The 14,102-nt window shown below is 42.9% G+C and overlaps 1 long non-coding RNA gene across 1 annotated transcript; it reads left to right on the top strand.

Moving 5' to 3' along the window:
- Positions 1–236: 236 nt before the first annotated feature.
- On the top strand, positions 237–12,238 carry LOC124216343 (uncharacterized). The gene is made up of 3 exons (XR_006882583.2): positions 237–573; positions 2,603–3,005; positions 5,476–12,238. It is a non-coding gene; the product is annotated as an uncharacterized lncRNA (long non-coding RNA).
- The last annotated feature ends 1,864 nt before the right edge of the window (positions 12,239–14,102 follow it).

The following is a 14,102-nucleotide window of genomic DNA, read 5'->3' as shown; positions in this document are numbered from 1 at the left end:
CAAGTGATTCTCCGCTGTGTACAATAGAGCTTGGATACTCAGAGAAGCTGGATGTGAAGTAATAATAAGAGATCAATAACACGCGCTATTCGGTAAGAGGCAACAGCACAGTTGGCTGAAGAGTTTCATACCATAAACTTAAACAGATATTTCCCTGACAAGTGTAATAGTCGGCAATTAGGAAACTCGTCGTATACGGAGAAATTGACGAGCGGTGGAAGCGACGGTGGATGGCCGGACAGCCCTACAGTGACGGCTCGAAGTCTCGATTTCTTCAGGGTGCCTTCACGTCAAGCCGAGCTCCGCGAAACCGGCGCGCTCGTAAAATCCTTTGATTTACGTCCGAACAATTTCGGATCACCCGTGTCGCCTGACAGCTTGACAGTTACGAGCTTCGGTTCAACCGTCGTTTGACGGCTGCATGTTTCAGCTACTACAACTCGGTTTCGACGCTCCCGATTGTTCCTTTTTTATAATTTCGTTTCCTAGGTAGAAAATGGAGGACGCGAAGAGGAAGCAAAAGAAGGATAAACGAAGAACGCAGAGAACAACCGAAGCTTGGATAATCCAACGGTAAGTGCAATTATTATGTTTGAACTTTCTTCTCGGTCGCCGCGCAGCTTCCACTGCATTCATAATCGTATCTCTCTTCTAGAGATGAGGATCACCCTGCGTGTATGAGTACAGCACCAGCGGCACAGCTGTTTCCCTCATGACGGATCGCGTCCGCTTGTATCCACTTTGTACGAGTTTCAAACGCTCGCTACAAAGTAATCCTGTTTATTATTTATTAGCTTGAACGCGTTTGAGATCATGCTTCAACGTTGGAACGTGTACAGCGTTCACCTATAGCAAACTTATTTTACGCATGCGACGAATTTTCTTCTTATCTACTATACATTATCACTGTAATCCTACAGGAAGATCTTGGACTCGGTTTTCATATTCCTCCTATATGTACGTATCGCGTCGATCGATTCTAACGCGTTCTTCTCATCCTTATACGTAATCTGTGCTTCTCTTCACTATTTCGTAACACGAAGTTTGGTTCTCTTATCTAAGGAAATATCAAGTACTGGTTCTACCTACCAGAAGATGGGGATTTTCGAGTGGAGCACAGACCACATCGATTTCATCTAGCGAGGCAAAAAACAATTTTTTTCTCAATGCTCGTATATATTTGAAACCTCTAGAGATTTAGAGGAGTCGGTGATTATTATATTATTCTATCGGCAAAACGTGACGCGATCTCTGTTTGTTATTGCGGCGAAAACGTTTGTTGATGCATTTCGGGTAATTGGCCAGATGTTGCAGTTTCGCAATCTCACGCCATTGCACACCAAAGGCGACGATGACGGTGATTTCGCACAACTGCCCCTGAAATATCGAGTCAAAATGCGTTTCATGTGTACGTAATGTACGCGCAGCTTATTTCGTACGCATCTCACACCTATTTAACGCGATTTTCTCTCCCTGAACTATTTTTATCGCGAAGGAAGTTTAGCCTACTTTGATCTCGCTTCTCTGTCTCTCTCTCTCTTCTCGATTATTTGAGACCACGGAAGGGGAACGGAACCGACGGCGGGTCTGGTTTAGATTATAATATCTTGATATATAGTTTTCGACGATTGAATTTGACGGTTTTCGCCTTTGTGGTATGAGCCAAGCCTCCACTGCAGCCTGCACTCAATTTTCTCGAATTTTTATCACGTTGGGAATCCGAATTTCTTGGCAAAATTCAATGCTACCAGATTATATTTAGTGTATGTACCTGTGAGTTTCACCGAAATTATATTAACGAGGTACGAACTTCCGGCTTTGGTTTTGATTTTGGCCTACGCAGTATCCGATCCGCGATGCTGGAGAGCTATTCGCCTTGGCTTTTCTCCAGGCCCGCTTGTTTTTACCCGGAATAAATATTATCCCTGAATCGGAGGGCGTTTCCGTTTGCTGAATTATGTCAGCCGTGTCTAAAACCGTATCTCCACCATCCGCTACACCTCATATCATCATAACTTATCTTTCTTCGTTGCATATACCGGTTTTTAGCGATCGTCATAAGTTAAGTACTTTTTATTTTTGTAAAACGTTTTTAGATTATTGGGTTCGATTTTTAATTCGACTTTGAACAGCTAACTCCGTGCCAAATTTTATACCGATTCAGAATAATTTCGCTGCTGTTTTTATGTCAAGTTTGAAAAATTTGAAACTCACAAATATGAGGCAAATAATGTAGCACGGTAGTCGAAGAGAAGGAAAAATACTTTTGAAACTATTCCAGATGGTTTATCTAACCGTTAGATTATTACACAGCAATGCAGGAGATAATGTTTCAACGTTTCAAATAAACATCAGTATAATCCGTGACTGAAAATAGCCTCTGTGCAATAGCATGAGAGAAAAATAGAAACAGCGAATTGCATCGCGTCAAAAAATGACGCTGACCATAATCTTTTCCACAAATCGAGGTGTTACGCACATCGACGCGATTTCGAACCGGAAGCGAGCGACGGGGCTTCCGGAATTAGGGGAGGGGGGGTGAAGGCTTTTTCGCGGGTTATTGTGTTTTATAAATTAATCGAAATAGATCCGCACAGCGCAGGAGGAAAAGGAAACGGGAGGACGGCCGCAACGGCGAACGGAAGGAAGAAATAAGGAAAGAAGGAGCGCCCGGCGCTTGCGCCGCGACGTCGACGTTGACGTAGCCCCTCGTCGACGCCCACGATTCTGATCGTGAATGGACGAAACGGAGTCAGTTCGCATCCAGGCGTTAACTATCGACGGCGGTGCGTCCCGGTGAACACTTCCCGAGGGAGAGGTTATCAGCCGTCGTTCGCCGATCTTTCACCTCCGGCCATCTGGCTCTTGCGATCCTCAAGCGACCTACCGATCATCCGATAGTCCTACGGCATCGCCGGAAGGATCACGTCCACGTGGTCTCCGGCCGAAAATCGGAAAAGACGAAACGATCGCCGTCAGGATATTCGCCGCGATTGATTTACGAAGTATTATACCTACCATCATTTTTTTTTTTTTTACAAAACACACGGTAGGCGGTTCGCTATTGTCATTATACCTATACCCTTCGTTACGATCATGATTATATCGATGAACGCGTGATTTTTATTCACTCGTTCTTGTGCCTCGACGAGTTTCTTCTTTCTGTTCATTGTTTGCTCCTGATTTTTGTTTCTCAATTCGTGTTTGTGCGTGTCCGTGTTCGTTTTTTTAAATGTTCTTACAAGCCTCTCTTTTTCATGTATTTTATGCTTTTATCGGATGCGAGGCGGGAAAAATTTTTTAATCGCGATTGAAAAACGCCGACCGATTTTTAACCGATTTTTGTTTTTATAACCGCGGTTTGCGAACGCACGATTTGCAAAAACAATATGAAACAGTGATCTAAGCAATTCACTCGTATAGATGTGGTTAACAACATAACATTATTGTAACAGATGTTTAATATAAAGGAAGAAGAGAAAATCGAGGCTTTCATCCAACTACATGTTTCGAATGTCATATACATGGTATAGGAAACTGTTATGTACGATGATAAAAACAAACGAAATAACACCATTAACAACGACACATAAAATTATTCCGATCCCAATGAATGTGTGTGCCTTCATACTTTGAAATTTGCATGATTAAATTTTTTTTATCTTCTAACCTTGGGTACAGGTATATAATATGTAATAATTAACATTGGTCTTTTTTGTATAACTTGAGAAAAAAATAAAAATAATAACAATAACAATTACCACGGAATTATCGTGTGCTATTTGTACATCTATATTCCCGTGACGATTTTTTGTTCAGTAATATAGATTTAATTACGTAATTTATACATGATATGAATAGGAAAATTTTCAAGTTAATTCTTACAGTTGTTATTATCAATGCAGCAACTCGTTGGAAAAATCTGGCAAACAAGTTGTGGAACAACACGTGGAGTGGAGCGTCTGTTAAATTGTAGTTCGGAGAGGGAAATTTTCTCAAGATATGATGTAGAATCCTTGCGCCAAAAACAAAACGATTATAGTTTTACATTATGACAGGCCTGCCGGCTATAATAACGCGTGTGATTCAAGATAAATCCGCGCCTCGAATTGCCGGTTACTCGCAATGTGTTCTTGCCGTTGTTTATTCGTTTCGGAAGTCGGACTAGTTTTCTCTGCAGCATCCGTATCTCGCGGTTTGTTTGCCTTGGAACATACCGTACTGATCGTCACTCATCGCCTCAACCCGCTTGTTTGCTTAGGGATATATAGATATTCGCGGCAGCCGCGTACGTGCAGCGGAAAACGAAAATACAAGATTTACAAACAATGCATCGTACCTTTAAAATTCTCTTGCCGCATAGCTCGACGATCATTTGTAGTACATTCACACTTTCACGAGGCTGCACGACGCGGAATTTCAAAAATCTTAAAAATCCGTCTCTCGCTCTGTGTAGAGGAAATTTGCAACGTGCGAAATGAAAGATGAACGAAACAATTGACGACACCGATGTGCAAAATTTGACCTACAAGACGCGATCTTGGATCCGTAATATACCACAAAAGAAATTCATGAGATTCGTTACCATCAGATCTGAATCGCGAAAACGAAACCTTCGTTTCGCATGGTTGCAGATACCTGTGTTATACTTGCGCCGTAAGCATATATACGCCATGGAGTCATACGTACGACCGCGACGGGTATAAAATATGAGTTAGTCTTACATAAGCGGCAGGCTTAATATAGCCAACACTTGCTGGACCTAAGCCACGATATTCGTATACATTTCATGTACAACCGCCCGCGCTTCGCCAGCCACCAAACAGATGCGCTCGGCGCAGGAGAATTGCACCATGATTCAGAAAGCCGGAGTTAAAATTTAAAGATTGGGTGGAAAATCGAAGCAACGGTAAATCGAGGAAAGCTCCGTGACTAAAGAAACTTAAATTTTCTCAGAATCATCACTGAATATTATACTCTTCGACTATTTGTCAGCTGTAGGGTTTATCTATATGTTCGATTGCCCTGCGGAAATACGTCCTTTCGAAAATCATCTCATGCGTTAATAGCCGAAGTTCATGTATGGTTGCATCTTTTATCTCGTGACATGCCGTGCATAAAATCAGGCGACGATTTCCTGGCCCGGACTCTACGTGCAAAGGTTTAGACTGATTCTATCCAATATTAATAATTCCGTATACCTTTATTATTAGAATCAGCACATCCGTCCACCTGCTCTCTCGCACTGCGGTAACGACCGAATTAAACGGCCACGCACCTATAGCTGACACTCGGTTTTAGGCGGATTGAACCTCGCCGAAAGCTTCCACTTGGCATTCGATGTGGCCGAAGAAAGCTTCGTAAAACTCGAATCACAAGATCGGTTCACGCTGTCCGATAGTCAAGATCAATTACTTGTTGACTCTGGTCCTCATTTTTTCCCGATTCATTTCTAACGGATTTCCTACCTTTCAGGCGAGGCAACGAAACGTACCGTCGTCGATGCAGCGGGGCTGAAACCTGAAAAGGACGCCGAATGATATGGTGGTGGAGTGTTGGCCGAGGGTGTGTCTTTTTCCGCTTTGCTGCCGCTGAGTTGGAGACCGCCAGCAAAGGGGAACAGGCCGACTCTCCCGCACGATATTGCCAAACTAATTGTTCGTTTGACCATCCGCCTCATGCGGAAGCTGAAACGACCAAGAACACCGTCGACTGGACATCTAGTCAAGATCCCACTGTCAATCCATCGTTCACAACCGGCAGACTGGACTTTAAGAACGATTTGTGTACTATCAAAGCATGCCGAATTGATGTACCGCCCGAAATTTTCAACGTCGGGGCTAAATTTTACGAACGCGTGAAATCCTTCTGAGATAATGAGGAAATGAGTCGGCTCCATTTCGTCACGAGATAATCGAAGACAGTAACGTCAACGTATAAATTAAACGTGGTGAAGGGAGCATAATCAGTATTTTCCAACTTGAGGACATCTTTGAAGGAGTTGACTTTGCAAAATATACCGGTTTATTCCCGTGATGTATCGTTCATTTAAACCGTGCAACAGGCGTGATTCGTGAATTCCGATTTCCCTACTACTTCCCTCTTACCTCGCTCCGGTCGAACCTTCTTCAGGATACAGTCGACCGATAATTCCCGCGGCCTATTATTAACCCGAAAGTATTTCGGTCGTTTGTGCCTCTCTCATTTACACCCGCCACTTTAACTGACTACATCCTCCCATCGTGCATACTGGTGCAGTAAGTGGGCTTGATCCCTTCTGCAGTTGAAAGTTTAAAACGCGTTCCGTGTCAGCTGATATTCGAAGTGGTTCCGGGGCTTGATCGCTCACTCCGTAAACAATCACCCGCTCAATTTCGGTGATTCATAAACGCCTCAAGTGTATCTCAGCGATTCGGCTTAAATCGATTTCCCGCACTCGAAGAGTGTACGCTTCTAAACCTTTGATTAAGGAACCAAAGTTCTGCACGGCGAACCGTACAGTCGAAGATGAGGATAAACGGAGTTCAAGTTCGTAGCGTTAACATTACAATATCCTTTTTGGAACGACCCCTTATTTCACAACATCAGGATTGTCCAAGATTCAATAAATCGTAATCGAGCAACAACAAATATCGCATAGTTATACAGACCTGAGATGCGCGTTATAGGGTCCCCTAATTATAGGCAAATCAGGACACACATCAACTCTGAGCAGCTCCGAGTTTCACCGAGGCGACATCAGCCGCGTGATAACAAAAGAGCATCGGAGCTGCTCAGGGTGGACTTGTACCCCGATTTGCCAACAATCAGGCGCGCATCGTACAAATAACCCGCTACATTTTGCAAGGTCAACTCCTTCGAAGATATCCTCAAGGTGGAAAATAGTGATTCTGCTTCTTTCATCGCGTGTCGTTCATACGTTAACGTTACCGGCTTCAATTGTCTCGTGACAAAAAATAGTCTTCTTTATCCCAGGAAGGATTTCACATGTTCCTAAAATTTACCCCCGACGTTCAAGATTTCGAGCGGTATATGAATCGGCATGCTTCGGTTGATCAGTAGCCGCATGATGAGTGCGAAGTCTCGTCTCCTTCTTCGGGGCAATAAAGATGGCTGCGATGGCCCCCGGCTTCTGTGTCATTCGACTGCATGGAGACGGCATTCACGCGTCTGAGTTATACAGGCGTGTTACACACACCGTGACGTATATCCAAAACTGTTTAACAACCCGCTAACTAACGCCGACCGTATACCTCGCGGCCCATTTATATTTAACTTTAACTTTATTACCGAAACTCTGCACAGGCTCGCCGTACCTCATGGTGTTGTACGTGTGTGTTTGTGCGTCTGTGTGTCTACGGATCGCCGAGCAGAGTTAGGAGTTGTCGGCTATTAAAATCGTTTCATCGTCGTTGAAAATTCCTGACGAATTATTGTACCTGTATCATGTGGCATCCGTTTTAGTTATTGGCTGCAGAACGTGCAATTGTGACCCTATGCTCTCTGCAAAATACGATTTTCTTACAAATAGATTTTCCTTCAGTTCTTCTCAAGAAAAATAGACAAACCAAACCACCTTGTCGGATACGTGGAACAATCTTTACACCGCGGGCTTGTACAAACAGACGCGATTTCTTCGCTGTATAGCAGATTGATTATAAATCTTTCATAACCGCGGAGTTTTAAATATTTCTTATTCACGGTAATAAATTTTCACCCTCACGTTTCATATACCTACGCCAGAAACAACACGCGGTTCTAGATGTCTGGATAAATTAATCGACCTCTTAAATTAAACAACGTTATATCGTTCTTCTGTATCCCCGCGCACGCGTTACACATAACGATCATGACGATGAAAAGTTTTCGGTTTGACTCGATTCTCGAGTCGATAGAAAAATTTTCACGCAATTACACCATCAACGATGAGAAATGTTTGAAAAATTAGAATTCCCTGCTGCTTTCGTTTTTCTTTTTCTTGTTTTTTTTTTCACAGAAACTTCTTGTTCGTTCTTCGCTCTTCGTTCGTCGGTCTTCTTCTTCGCAACTGCAAGTGCTACAGCCTTTGATGGTTCAGACCGCCGACCGGCTGCTGCAGTTATACCTATGCATATAACATGCCGCAACCGTAGTCTCAAGACTCGTGTCGCTCTCAGCGATTTATGACTAATCGTTAGCCAGTCAGCTTGTGTTTTCCACCGCCTAGTACGTGACGAGGGGTACGTGCCTCTTTTGTCAGCCGATGTATCAGGTCGAAATTAGCACTATATGCAACGTTACATATTGTCCGCAACGTTCCGTTTAGTTTCGTGTTTAGTTACCAAATCCCACGTTGCGACGTTTGTGTCTTTCTATTTCTCTCCATCCTCGTTCGGGCTATTTCGAGTTTAGTCAGTCTGCACTTTGCTCGCCAGTCCGTAAACCAGATCGTAAACTTTCCTGTATGGCAACGAGACGCTTACGCCTCCGCTCCTTACTTCCTGTGCACCTTCACCATACGAATTGAACGTGTGCAGTACGTGACACCCAGCCGTTCCGGTCTTTTGCACCCTCTGTTGGATGATAGCCGAACAGTTCACCAGTGCAAGTGTCTTATTTACCAGTATTACCGTGTATGAATGCACCTGTAATATATGATACGATGTCAATTGTTTCGCCTAGGATGGAAAGAACGAAGCTTCGTCATAGTCAACTCGCACGCAGGCATGTGCTACCATGAATCTCATGTCTAGTTTTCTTCTTTTCTCCCGAAGACGTTAGATTATATTTTTTCATCAGCTTCTTAACTTCCAGACCGTGAGGCACGGCTGCAGGGATATATTTCACCGGGCGCAATCTGTTTGGTGTTAACTGGCTGGTAGAGGTCTTTCGACGCCACGGCTTCCCGGCGCCGCGACGCATATGCCGCAAGGACTCCCTCGCACCAAAGAACTCGAAGACCGCGAACGGAAGCGAACGGAACGGAACGACCGCGATGTTGGTTCGTTCGTTCGTGTGGGTCCTATTTTTGGATCAGGAGAGGTAATATTTCTGTTGGCAGTAGGTTTCTACAGCGCGGAACCAAGAATAGAAAAGAACACGTTAGACTTCTAGTCTCTTGTACGATTACCACGAGCATGACGATGCTGCAGGATCGTCCCGAAGGATGTGCTACCGCTGTGCGCAACTCTTCGTGATGCTTTCGTGCTGCAGGCCTTTTACATCCCTGAGCTGAAATACCGAACGATGCAGCTGGCTCTCGCCATTGCGAATGATAAATACGTATTGTTATATGATCGTCTGGGGGGAAACGGCGAACGGAAACGTGGAAGTAGTTTATCCGACACCGATGTATAAATAACCGTGCCTGAAGGATCGGAAAACAGCTGGACCTTGAGTGTGGATTGGGTGATCCAGTTCTCCAAGGTAACCGCGGTTGTGTGCTTCGGGAACTTTGAAGGGTTGAGATGAAAGATCCGAGCGAAACCGCAAGCGTGTAAAACGCCAAAACGCAGACACCGAGGTAACGGGAGCGAAAGGTAATAAAATTCTAATGACCGTTTTCTTATTTGACGATCCTGATTTTATCAGAGGGAATTACCCATTATAACATACGAGGGAATTGTTTTTACCCACTGGCTCGAGCTTACATCACAAACCTCGAATACAATATACACGAATCGGATATCGTGGAAATATTCGTGTAAAAATTGACGTAGCGTTTGTTGATTAAATCACACGGTTATATGTTTTATCTCCGGCTGAAAGACCCCTTTCATAGCTAACCGCAGAGAAGGAAAGGAAAAAGAGGAAAAATTGAAAAGAAGAAGATGAAGTAGAGTCCAAGGGGAAAAAAACCATTTCATAGAATCACGGTGACAGCCAAAGTCCAAGATCTATGAGATGTAGCGTAGCGGTTCTCTAAATATCTCTCTTTCTTGTTGTGGAGCGAGGACTGGCACTTGGGGAGCGATACAATAATGACCGTGGTACCAAATTCTTACCCACCAATGTAAAAGTGCACCAACCATTCCTCTCCTTCTTCTTCTTCTTCATCTTCTCCTTTTGAGGTGAAAGATGAATAAATCGTTGCATCATCGCCGAGTACGTGTATCCCAAATATCTGGATGTCGTTCAATTATAATGTCAAGCTCCGGAAATGTGCAACGTCTGCAGTCCGTTAATTTGCCGAAATTATGAAGGACAATAACTTGCTTCGAAAATTTGGCACTGCGGTTTATCTGCAACTTGTTCTCGTAGAATACCGAATTGGAATAACCGACGGTACGCATCAGCGGCATGCTGCAACCTCACAGTCTGCAACAAAGTTCTCGATAATTTAGTGTCGAGAAATGAAATCAGCCGTATCTTCCCTCTCCCCCCGCCCAGCCCGCTCAGGTCTTATTCTTGGCAGCATAGGCTGTTCCGTTTGTGATGTGCAGTGAATTACGCAGGTCTTCTGAAAGCTTGGAAGACCATAGTTGAATCATGATTCATGCCAAGAAGAGGACTGCAGGACAACGCGGCTTCGACGACGGACGAATTTTCGGATCTCTGTTTACAATGTGTCGGATTTATGGATGTGCTAAACGATCACTCTCATCAGCCGTCGAGAACGTGCATGTACAATGATGGAGTGGAATCCGTTGATCGAAACTCGTACAGCTGGTTCTGGTTGTTGAGATGAGTGGAGAGTTTGGCGCCGAGGCTTGTGATATGATTTACAGTCCAATCGCTTAACACATCGATGTACCTACTACGAACCTTTATGCATCGTGTACACTGTTATACGCGTTTTGCGTGCGTAGATGATCTTTGCCCAAATGTATGCGTGCATGTAACGACGGTGAAACTTCTTCTGGCCACAAATTTAAATAAAATTATGTAGACGCGACGCTGGTGGGGGAATTTGGAGGGGAATGCGTTGACGTAACTAGTCCGCGTCTTTGGACGACGATCGTTAAATCGAAATCAAAAGTCTAATTTACGAGTTCTAAAATTATTACATCATTGAAGTTGGCCCGCCTCGGTTTGCCGTGCAATTTTTCACGTCATTCATACACCGGTGTCTGGCGTCTTTCGGAAAATTAACGAGAGCTTCTCCATCTGGTGTTGTTCAGTTTCATTGTTATCGGACCATGCTTTGCAAAACTGTAATATGCACTCGTCGTGAATTTCCGCGGAGTTTGCAAGCCTAGGGATAGACAAGGCTTGTAAAAAAATACAACTCGATGGTTGCATTATTTTTTCATCCTTATTATTTCCGAAATGTGCTGTATGCTCATACGATCAATTTAGTAAAGCCGACTTGGATATTATATTGGCACAGAAATCTTCACTTGAACTTTCATATATCGCAACATATATCAAATGCCAAAGATTTTGGCAGAGCGCTCGAATTTAAATGGGATTTTTTAACACGAATATTCGACTTTCGTGTGTCTAAGCTTTATTTCAATTTGTCAAAGTGGACACCTTTTGACCCCTTCAATCGTGCCAACTAAGATGGAATTGAAAGATGAAAACCAGAAGTGAAAAATTATTGGTCACATTGTATTACAGAAAATCCCGCCAAACACGCAAAAATTTATTCCGATGAATCTATTACATGCATAAACCAGCTCAAAACTTCCGCAGCATGATTTTAACACGTGTTCGATAGCATCTGGCCACCGATACTTAAATTAGCTGATCACAGCGAGAAAAATTGTTGGTATTATCGGTATACCTAGGAATGAGAAAAAGATGGATGAACCGCGTATAGGCAGCTATTTTTTGGTCTGTGTAAACACGATCACTCCAAACCGCTGTTCTTTTTCGTTTAGACTGAAACTCGGGCGGATTCTTTTCTCATATTCTTCCTTTTTTCTCCTCGTGATGTCACGTAAATTGGCCCAAAAAAGAAAGCGCAGAAAAATACAATTGTAGAAAGCAAGATATAACTGATAAAGCAGAGGAAAACAATTAAGTACTGTAAGAATTAAACCCGATGACGTAGACACATAATTCAGGGGCTGAAAGATAATCGTACTGATTGCCGTGGATAATTGCGGATAAAATGATCAGAGGTCATGTGACGAATAATAAGAGCGGCTGGCTTTTGATCCACGGCTGCGCACTGGTCTATATATAGATATAATAATGTATAAGCCTGCGAGGTGCATAACTGAAGAGCGTTGCTTTACAAGTCGAGCTTCAAGTGTGCAACATTGTGAATTTTTCGGGCCAACGGAGATATTAAATAAAGTGTTGAAAGATATCAATTTTCCTTTCTCTTTTTTACCTCTTACCGACATGACGATTTATTTCAAGGAATTTGCAAGGAATGTCCGAGGCATTTTTCATCGTTTCTTACATTAGCCAGCATGTGTGGCATAACACTTACACGATCAGCAAGCAGGGTTCTATTTGAAAGGCAGTTAATTTATTCAATCGGAATTTTAGAATCGCGCACGTACGTTTACTTTATGTACCTACATACCAAAGGGGCGGCTATCCGATACCACGAATTCTGCGTTATGCACGTATGTACAGGCATATATATGTATATATATATATATAAATGTAAATATGTATATATATATATTTATATGTATAATGCACAAGCGTACATCTAACCCGAAGAAGAATTTTCTGGAAACAGGTGTAGTTCTGTAAATAATCGGATTATATCAAAGAGTCTTTGGAAATGATAGAACGATATTGTACGTCGGCTTTGATTTTGTTTTTTTTACGTCGTCTAACAACAATTATATCTTATACATCCAAGAAAATCGCGCGTTGGCGTTCTTATTCGGCCTGCAGTCTCGGTGGAAGATCATATAAAAACGGAAAACGAGGCTCGAGGTGAGCTTTCACGGAAATTGTACATATTTCGCAGTCCGCTTAAATAAGCTCTCGGTGAGTGCGTCAGAGCTGACGACCGCGGCCGCGTATTTGAAAACGTTCTCGTAATATGCTTATAGCTGAATCATCCGGCACTTTTTTAGCTCGCCTAGGATATACATCAATGTATACGGGCATAATAAACGCGGCACGGTTGTAATCAAGTTTCGCTTTTAGTCCGACGAAACCGCGAAGAGTGCAGGATGCGAGTAACGACATTGCGAAATTATTGCGAATTTCGACAGTTTTATCTCGTATCAAAAAACCTGTCTACCCTTCAATGTTTCCGTTCCTATAAGCGCTTATTCACTCGAACTGCGTTCTGCACGGTCTCAAGGGCTTTTGCACCACACGAGCATGCAATGAGATATGGCGATACAGGGTTGTAACAATTTGACAGCGTTAAATATGGGAGATACGTAGTCACGATGATCACGGCACTCTTACGTGCTTCACAAATGCCGAAGCTTATGAGTATCATGGACCACAGGCGTCGAAGAGAATGAGTTCCTGGTTATACGCGGGATTAGGGATGCAGTCTAATCCCCGAGACTTTGTCGCGCTTTCGGCGTGACAATTTGTCGACGATGTCTCTGAAGGTCTTTTTTTTTTTTTTTTCTCTCCTTCGGATGATTGATATTTTTTTATAATATATTATGTATGCGGATCTTCAGTTTCCTTTGTAATTTTAATTTTTCTTGGTAAACCGAAAAGATGTCAGAGATCTTTTACTCGCGAGTGGGACGATGTATGCATATGTGTAACATTTATAACGCGGTCCTCGATGGTTGACCGGAAATACAGAATATTATACATGGAAATTTACGACTGACGCCTGCGGAATTTTTGTAGCAAATGATGTTATTTTGATCGTTGGTCAGGAACCGATTATAACTGTGAATCCGAGAGTTTAGAACTGTGTTTCATCAATCGTAATTCGGTGTTGGATGAAAAAAAACTAAACGATATTAGACACGGTACTGTACATATAATTTAGTAAATTCCAGATTTAGACAAATCCCGCATGAAAATTTCCCCACAAATTAGATTTAGAGCGAAAAACTTGAAACACAAGACACCGTGTTCTTGTTAAAATAACGAGAATTCACGAGCGGTGAAACGTTCCGATAATAATCACGAACAAACGAGGATAGTCGTTATATCGGGCGCATAGCTGCAGGCGGCGGATCGTTGACGTGTTACAAAATCTCTAGAAAATTGAGAAAAGGGAAGCAAGG

The sequence above is a fragment of the Neodiprion pinetum genome, chromosome 4 (assembly GCF_021155775.2).
Source record: "Neodiprion pinetum isolate iyNeoPine1 chromosome 4, iyNeoPine1.2, whole genome shotgun sequence".
Classification (NCBI taxonomy): Eukaryota; Metazoa; Arthropoda; class Insecta; order Hymenoptera; family Diprionidae; genus Neodiprion; species Neodiprion pinetum.
Note: the sequence above shows the minus strand (reverse complement) of the source record. Positions and strands in the feature narration are given on the sequence as shown.